This window comes from Lynx canadensis, chromosome D1, assembly GCF_007474595.2.
Source record: "Lynx canadensis isolate LIC74 chromosome D1, mLynCan4.pri.v2, whole genome shotgun sequence".
Lineage (NCBI taxonomy): Eukaryota > Metazoa > Chordata > Mammalia > Carnivora > Felidae > Lynx > Lynx canadensis.
In genome coordinates, this window is record NC_044312.2 from 19,004,586 (window position 1) to 19,012,808 (window position 8,223).

At 36.3% G+C, this 8,223-nt stretch overlaps 1 pseudogene; it reads right to left on the reverse strand.

The window, feature by feature from the left end:
• Positions 1 to 7,618: 7,618 nt before the first annotated feature.
• Positions 7,619 to 7,737, reverse strand: LOC115526679 (annotated as a pseudogene).
• Positions 7,738 to 8,223: the final 486 nt, after the last annotated feature.

The window sequence follows — 8,223 nt, forward strand, 5'->3', positions numbered from 1 at the left end:
GGAGGGTGTGATTAAATTAGTGTTTTAGAAAGATTATTTTGTCATCCATGCGGAGGATAAATAAGAAGGGAGGGGATTCCATATTTTTATTTAACGCTCATATCATTCTACTTTATATTAAAGTCAGTGGTTTTGGGGTTTTTTTCAATTACTCTCTGGTGAATAGGGGCTGTGTTTAATCCTTTCTCCTTCTCATAGAGTATGCTAGTGAATGAGTGAATGAATGACTGCAGTTTCAATTTATAAAGTTTTAGGTTGGCAAGGAGACCAAAGGGCCACTTACCCGATTCCATTTGCTGATCCTTAAAAATGTCTTCAATATAAATGAAAAAATGGGCCCTAACTGTGGGAAGAAGTCTTATGATGTATAAAAATATAGCTCATTTTGGAGAAAGATTGCTGAAGTGAAAAAAAGCCCTAGTCTTTAGGAGATTGATTTTGAACCCCAGCTCTGCCACTTGTTATGTGTGCTTAGGCAAGGGGAGCTTCTGGGTACTAGTAATATTTAACAATAATTATATGAGTGTATTCACTCTGAGAAAAGTCATCAATCACACAGTTACATGTATAATTTTCTGTATCAGTCTTGTATTTCCGTGAGAAACTGTATTAAGGACTGTAAAATGAGGGAAGTTTGATTTAACCTCATTTATTGGTTTTCCAGTTTGGGTACTCAGTGGCCATAGTTACTGATCCTTGACAGAAATAAAAGTATAGGGACACCTGGGTGGCTCAGTCGGTTGAGCATCCGACTTCGGTTCAGGTCATGATCTCATGGCTCATGAGTTTGAGCCCCATGTTGGGCTCTGTGCTGACAGCTCAGAGCCTGGAGCCTCCTTCAGATTTCTGTCTCTGTTTCTCTCTCTGCCCCTCCTCTGCTTGCACTCCGTCTCTCTTTCTGTCTCTCAAATATAAATAAACAGTAAGAAATTTTTTTAAAGAAATAAAAGTAAAGATATTGTCGTTTCAAAACACGATTATCATGAGAAACTAGTCCGTGAACAATCTGGAACAGCCATTTAAAGAATGAGAAAGAAATACATCGGAATAGAGGGACTGCTGGTTAAAAACGGTGGCTGAGGCGCCTGGATGGCTCAGTCGGTTGAGCGTCCGACTTCAGCCAGGTCACGATCTCGCAGTCCGTGAGTTCGAGCCCCGCGTCAGGCTCCGGGCTGATGGCTCGGAGCCTGGAGCCTGTTTCCGATTCTGTGTCTCCCTCTCTCTCTGCCCCTCCCCCGTTCATGCTCTGTCTGTCTCTGTCTCAAAAATAAATAAACATTGAAAAAAAAAATTAAAAAAATAAATAAATAAATAAAACGTTAAAAAAAAATTAAAAAACGGTGGGATGAACACAAGTGTTTAGCACTACTTCTCAAACCTCACCTAAAGGGCAGTGAAAGAATATAAAGTGCACAAATCTATGATGACAGAGAAAATAGGAAAATAGATGGCAGAGAATAGAAGTCAATAAGATTTTAAAATTTATTTTTATTATTACTTTTTATTTAAAATAATTTAAGATTCATGAGAAGTTGCAAAAATAGTAGAGAAATCTCTTGGGTACCCTGCACCCAGCTTTCCCCAATAACATCTTACATAATCAGACTACATTGTAAAAACCAGGAAATTGACATTGGGACAATGCTATTATTTGAGAACAGATCTTATTTGCATAGCACCAGTTTTAACACGCTCTTTTTTTCAAAAATGTTTTGATGTATGGTTTTATGAAATTTTGTCATAGATCTAGATTTGATGAACCATCACCACACTCAGGATACGAAACGATTTCATCACCGCAAAGAAATCCCCTCATGTTGCTCCTTAAGAGTCATACCGTTTCCTCAACTTCTCACAACCACTGGTAGTTGAGCTATGATTTTGTCATTTTGAGAATGTTACGTAAGTGGAATTACACAGTCTACAAATCTCGATATTGGCTTTTCCCCCCAAATAAGCATAATACCTCTGAATTCCAGGCAAGTCGTTGCAGGAACGAATAGTTTGTTCTTTCTTGCCGAGTAGTATTCCATGATATGAAATGTACCAGTTTCTTTACCCATTCACCTGTTCAAGTGAATTTGGATTGTTTCCAGTTTGAGGCTATTATGAATAAAACTTCTCTAAACATTGGCATATAGATTTTTGTGTGAGCAAAATTTTTCATTTCTCTAGGATAAATTCCCAAAAGTATGACTTCTGGGTCATATGGTCATTTGATGTTTAACTTTGTAAGCAAATGCCAAATTTTCTAGTAGCTTTACCAGAAATATATGAAAGATACGGTCATTCCACCAGCACTTGGTATTATCAATATTTTTATTATTAATGTTTTTATTTTAACTATTCTAATAGTATAGTGATATCTTAATGGAGCTTTAATTTGCACTTTTGTAATGATTAAGGATGTTAAACATCTTTTTGTGTGTTTGTCAGCCATGTATTTTCTTTGGTGAAGTGTCTGTTCAAAATCTTTGCCTATTTTCTAATTAGATTGTTTGTTTCTTCACTCTCAAGTCTAGGGAGTTCTTTTTGTACCCTGGATACCTTTGTTGGATATATGATCTGCAAACACTTTCTCCTTGTCTGTGACTTGTCTTTTCATACTCTTATCAGGGGCATTCATGGAACAAATGTTTTAAGTTTTGAAGAAATCCAGTTTATTGATTTTTTCTTTTATGGAACATGGCCTTGGTGTCATATCTAAGAGCCGTTTGCCTAACCCTTAGTCCTAAAGATTTCTCCGACGTTTTCTTCTAAAACTTTTATAGCTTATGTGATACATATAGACGTAGGACCCATTTTGAGTTAATTTTTTTTTTTTTTTTTTTTTTTTTACGTTTTATTTTTGGGACAGAGAGAGAGAGACAGAGCATGAACGGGGGAGGGGCAGAGAGAGAGGGAGACACAGAATCGGAAACAGGCTCCAGGCTCCGAGCCATCAGCCCAGAGCCTGACGCGGGGCTCGAACTCACGGACCGCGAGATCGTGACCTGGCTGAAGTCGGACGCTTAACCGACTGCGCCACCCAGGCGCCCCTTGAGTTAATTTTTGAATAAGGTGTAAAGTTTAAGTTCCGGCTGAGCTTAGGCTAAGTAGAACTTCTTCCAGAATTGGAGTCAGTCCTCTCACACCCTGCCACCGCTTTATCAACAAAGTTAATGTAAGATGCTAAATCCTTTACTGTCACTTCAACAATCTTCACAGCGTCTTCAATAGGAGTAAATTTCATCTCAAGAAACCACTTTCTTTGCTCATCCATAAGAAACAACTACTCATCCTTTCAAGTTTTATCATGAGATGGAAGCAATTCAGCCCCATCTTCAGACTCCACTTCTAATTCTAGTTCTCTTACTGTTCCCACCACATCTGCGCTTACTTCCTCCACTGAAGTCTTAAACCCCTCAAAGTCAAACATTAGGGTTGCAATCACATTCTTCCCAACGCCTGTTAAAGTTGATATTTTGACCTCTTCTCACGAATCACAAATGTTCTCAATGGCATCTAGAATGGTGAATCCTTTCCAGAATATTTTTAAATGTACTTTGCTCAGATCCATCAGAAGAATCCCTATCTATGGCAGCTGTAGCCTTATGAGAGATGTTTCTTAAATAACAAGATGTAAAAGCAAAATGACTCCTTGATCCATGGGCTGCAGAATGGATGCTGTGTTAGCAGGCAAGAAAACAATATGAATCTCATTATACATTTTCATCCGAGTTCTTGGGTGACCAGGTGCATTGCCAATGAGCAGTAATATTTTGAAAGGAGTCTTTTATTCCAAGTAGTAGGTCTCAGAAGTAGGCTTAAAATATTCAGTAAACAATGTCATAAACAGATGTGCTGACATGCAAGCTTTGCTGTTCCACGTATAAAGCATAAGCATGGTATATTTAGCATAATTCTTCAGGACCTTAGGATTTTCAGAATGATAAATGAGTGTTGGCTTCAACTGAAAGTCACTAGCTGTGTTAGCCCTTAAGAGTGGAGTCAACCTGAACTTTGATGCTTTGAAGTCAGACATTGTCTTCTCCACTCTAGGTATTAAAATCCTAGATGGCAACTTCCAATGGAAGGCTGTTTTGCCTACATTGAAAATCTATTGTTTAGTGTAGTCACCTTCACTAATTATTTTAACTAGATCTTCTAGGTAAGTTGCTACAGCTTCTGCATCAGTACTCGCTACTTCACCTTGTACTTTCATGCTGTGGAGATGGCTTCTTTCCTTGAACCTCATGAACCAACCTCTGCTAGCTTCAAACTTTTCTTCTGCAGCTTCCTCACCTCTTTCAGCCTTCATAGAATTGAAAACAGTTTGGGCCTTGCTCTGCACTAGAAACATGCAAACAGCTAACAAATATATATGGAGATGCTCAACCTCACCAGTAATTAGATTAAATAAAATTAAAGCAAAAATACAATAGCATCTTATATCCATTAGATTGGTAAAAATTAGAAGGTCTTGCAGTACCAAATATTTGGCTAGAATGAGGGGAATGAGAATCTTCATATTGCTTATAAAAACTGGTATAGTTATTCTACAGATGAATCTGGCAGTATTTTAATCAATAAGTATTTGAGTGCTAACAATGGGCCAGAAACTATTTTAGATGGTAGGGAAATCAAGAGTTAGTAAACACACACACACACACACACACACACACACACACACTTGCCTTCATTAAGCTTACAGTGTAGTAAAGAGAAAAGACAACGAATACAATTAAAAAGTAAAATTAGGGTATTTCATATGATGATAAATTATACAGAGAAGAGAAAGGCAGGATAAAGGGTGTGGGATGGCTAGAGTAAAGAGGAACAGGTAAAAATTTTAAATTTGGTGGCCAGGGAAGATTTGATTGAAGAGGAGACATTTGAGCAAAGACCTGTGAGGGATAAACCATGTAATTCTGGAGGAGTTAACAGGAAGCATAAAGACCTGAATTGAGAGCATACCTAAAATGTTTAAGGAACAACAATGTTAGTGTGGCTTGATCTGAGGACGTTGGGAGGAAAGCAAGAGGAAATGAGGCAAGAGAGAGAAATGGGGGCAGATAACGAATGTGTTTTATGTACTGGTAAGACTTTGGATTTCACTCCGAATAGGATGAGAAGCATTTGAAGATTTGGTGAGAAATTGGAGGCAGTTGAGGCATCCCTCACTAGGGGAGTTAATAAGTGAACCCTTTCAACAGTCACAGCAATAAAGAAGAGATACGTATAGATTCTAAATAGTGCTGAGTGAAACAAAAAAGAAGAAACAAGATGGAATCTATTGCACGATACCATATATATAAATTTAAAATACATATATAGCAAAAGCAATACTGTTTTTCAAAAATACGTAAGTATCCAAGGATGTGGACCACTTAGACTAAGTGTCTAGGAGGAAGTAGTAAGAATGAAGTAAGAATTGGGGATATAAAAGAAAAATAAAATTTTAGAAAGAGAAAATGCTTAAGGAGAGGCCAAAGAAAAGATATCTGCAATATTATATTCTCTCTGACAGAACCAGCAGTTTATTTCTCCCCCTTAATATATATATATACATATATATATATATATATGTATATATATATATATATATACCCAACTTTCTTTTTAATTACAAGGAACTTTGAATAATATAGCAAATTACCATGTAGCCATTATCCAGCTTCACAAATCATTAACTCATGGCCAACCTAGGTCCATTCATACCCTTATCCGCCTTCGTCTACTTGTTTTTATTTTTATTTTTTTGACTCTCAAATCAACTTTTTTCGGAGATATAATTTACGTATCTAATAAAATGCACTCATTTTATGTGTACATTTTGATGAGTTTTGAGTATAATCAGCACCCCAATCAAGTTATAAAATACTGAAAGAAAATTACTGGAGCCCCATTCCAGCTCCCATAAGCATCCATAGGCATCTACTACTTTGCTTTCTGTCCCTATAGATTAGATTTGTCTTTTCTAGACTTATGCCTATAAGCAGCATGGAATTTCCATTTTGTTCAGGTTTTCCTTTAAATTCTTAAACATATTTGTAATATTTGTTGTACTGTAGTTTTTGCTAATTTCAATATGTATATTATTTCTAGATCTGTTTCTAATGTCTGATTTCATTCCTGCATAGACGTCTCATTTTTTTGCTTTTCTGTATGTCTAGTAATTCTTGATTGAATGTGAGACATTTCATTCCACTTGTTGCGTGTCTGGTTTCATTGCCTATATTTAAACAATGTTGGACTTTATTCTGGCAGGCAGTTAATTTAAGATCATCTTGGTCCTTTGAGGTTTATTTTTGAGCTTAGTTAGGGTCATTTTGGAACCTTTAGGGCAATTTTAGCCCCACTATTAAAACACGTTCTTTCTGTTTCTCTATGGAATTCTTTTTTTTTTATCTTTATTTTTGAGAGGGACAGATAGGGTTTGAGCAGGGGAGGAACAGAGAGAGAGGGACACAGAGAATCTGAAGCAGGCTCCAGTCTCTTAGCTATCAGCACAGAGACCGACTTCAGGCTTGAACCCAAGAACCATGAGGTCACAACCTGAGCTGAAGTCAGATGCTCAACCCACTGAGCAACCCAGGTTTATGGGTTGAGCATAATCCCAATCTATGGGATTTCTAAAGTGTTTAATGAAATCTCTTACTTGTCTGGAGGAATTTCAATGTCTTCCAGTCCTACGTGAGCTCTGGTAGCTGCTCAGTTTATAGTTCCCGGGTAATTGATTATTGAGTTTTTCTTTACCAAACCTCTTGTACTCTCTCACACTATGCACACATAACTTAATATTAGTACCAAACTCGAGGAGATCCTTTTCCAGATTTCTGGAGTTCTTTCTCAGCATAGATCTCTTCTCTCAAGTACTCCACTTTGCACATTTCAGCCACTACAGCCTCTCTAAACTTGGAGCGCTGTCTTCTTAATCCAGCAAGAACTCTTTGTTTTGCTAAAGAAACTCTCTCTTAGCTTTATATTCTGGAATATGTTTCTAATCAGAAAGCAAAAACAATTAATGAGCTTATCTCATTTTTATCTTTTATCATAGGGCCACAGTCTATATTTGTTTCCTATATTTTTACCAGTTGTTCTAGTTAAGCTCTGCTAGTTCAAGTAAGAGAGCTAGTCTGATCCCACTTAATTTATCATACCTCAAAGAAGAAATTTCAGAAATCTTGGATAGCAAGCTTTTATTAAAAGAAAATTTATTTTATTTTATTTTTTTATTATATGAAATGTATTGTCAGATTAGTTTCCATACAACACCCAGTGCTCATCCCAAAAGATGCCCTCTTCAATGCCCATCACCTACCCTCCCCTCCCTCCCACCCCCCATCAACCCGCAGTTTGTTCTCAGTTTTTAAGAGTCTCTTATGCTTTGGCTCTCTCTCCCACTCTAACCTCTTTTTTTTTCTTTTTTTCCCTTCCTCTCCCCCATGGGTTTCTGTTAAGTTTCTCAGGATCCACATAAGAGTGAAAACATATGGTATCTGTCTTTCTCTGTATGGCTTAAAAGAAAATTAAGTCTGTAGCAAAGGCAATGGTACATATTCTTCTGTTTTCAATTCTTTTTACCTGTACAGAACTAACAGTAATTTAGAATTGTGCCAGGGTTTAAATTTCTTTTATAGTATTTTGAAGCAAATTTCAGGCATATTTTATTTGTAAATATTTTACAAATGTAAATTGTGCCTTTAAAGGGTAAAGTTACTACACTTGATCTTAGCCAAAAGGTCGAGAAGCGATAAAAGGGTAAAGTTTATTAAACTAGTAACTACTATTTCAGTATCATAGTGAATAAAATGAAACAATTCCTCATCAAATATCCAACGTTAAAATTTGCAGGTGCTTAAAATTTTTTAATTAAAAGTTTTTAATAAATTAAAACCAGGATCAAACAAGATTCACAAGTTATAATTGTTGTATTTTAAAAGTCTTTTAAAACATTTATGCTAATTCCCTATTTCTTTTGTGTTCCTCTTGAAATACATTGTTTTTGGAGAATCTGGGTGTTTGGTAGTGTTTTCAACAGTTTGTATTTTGCTGATTATATCCCTATGGTGTCACTTAGCATGTTTCTTTATTAAGCTCCCTATTAGTAGTTGGGGAGCAAAGTGGTAATTTATAATATTTAGTGTTCTCATTCATGAGGATGTTGTCTGTCCCTCTTTATTTTTTAAATTCTGTGTTTTTATCATCTTCGGTGAAGTTTTATGGGTTTTGCTTTTTTTT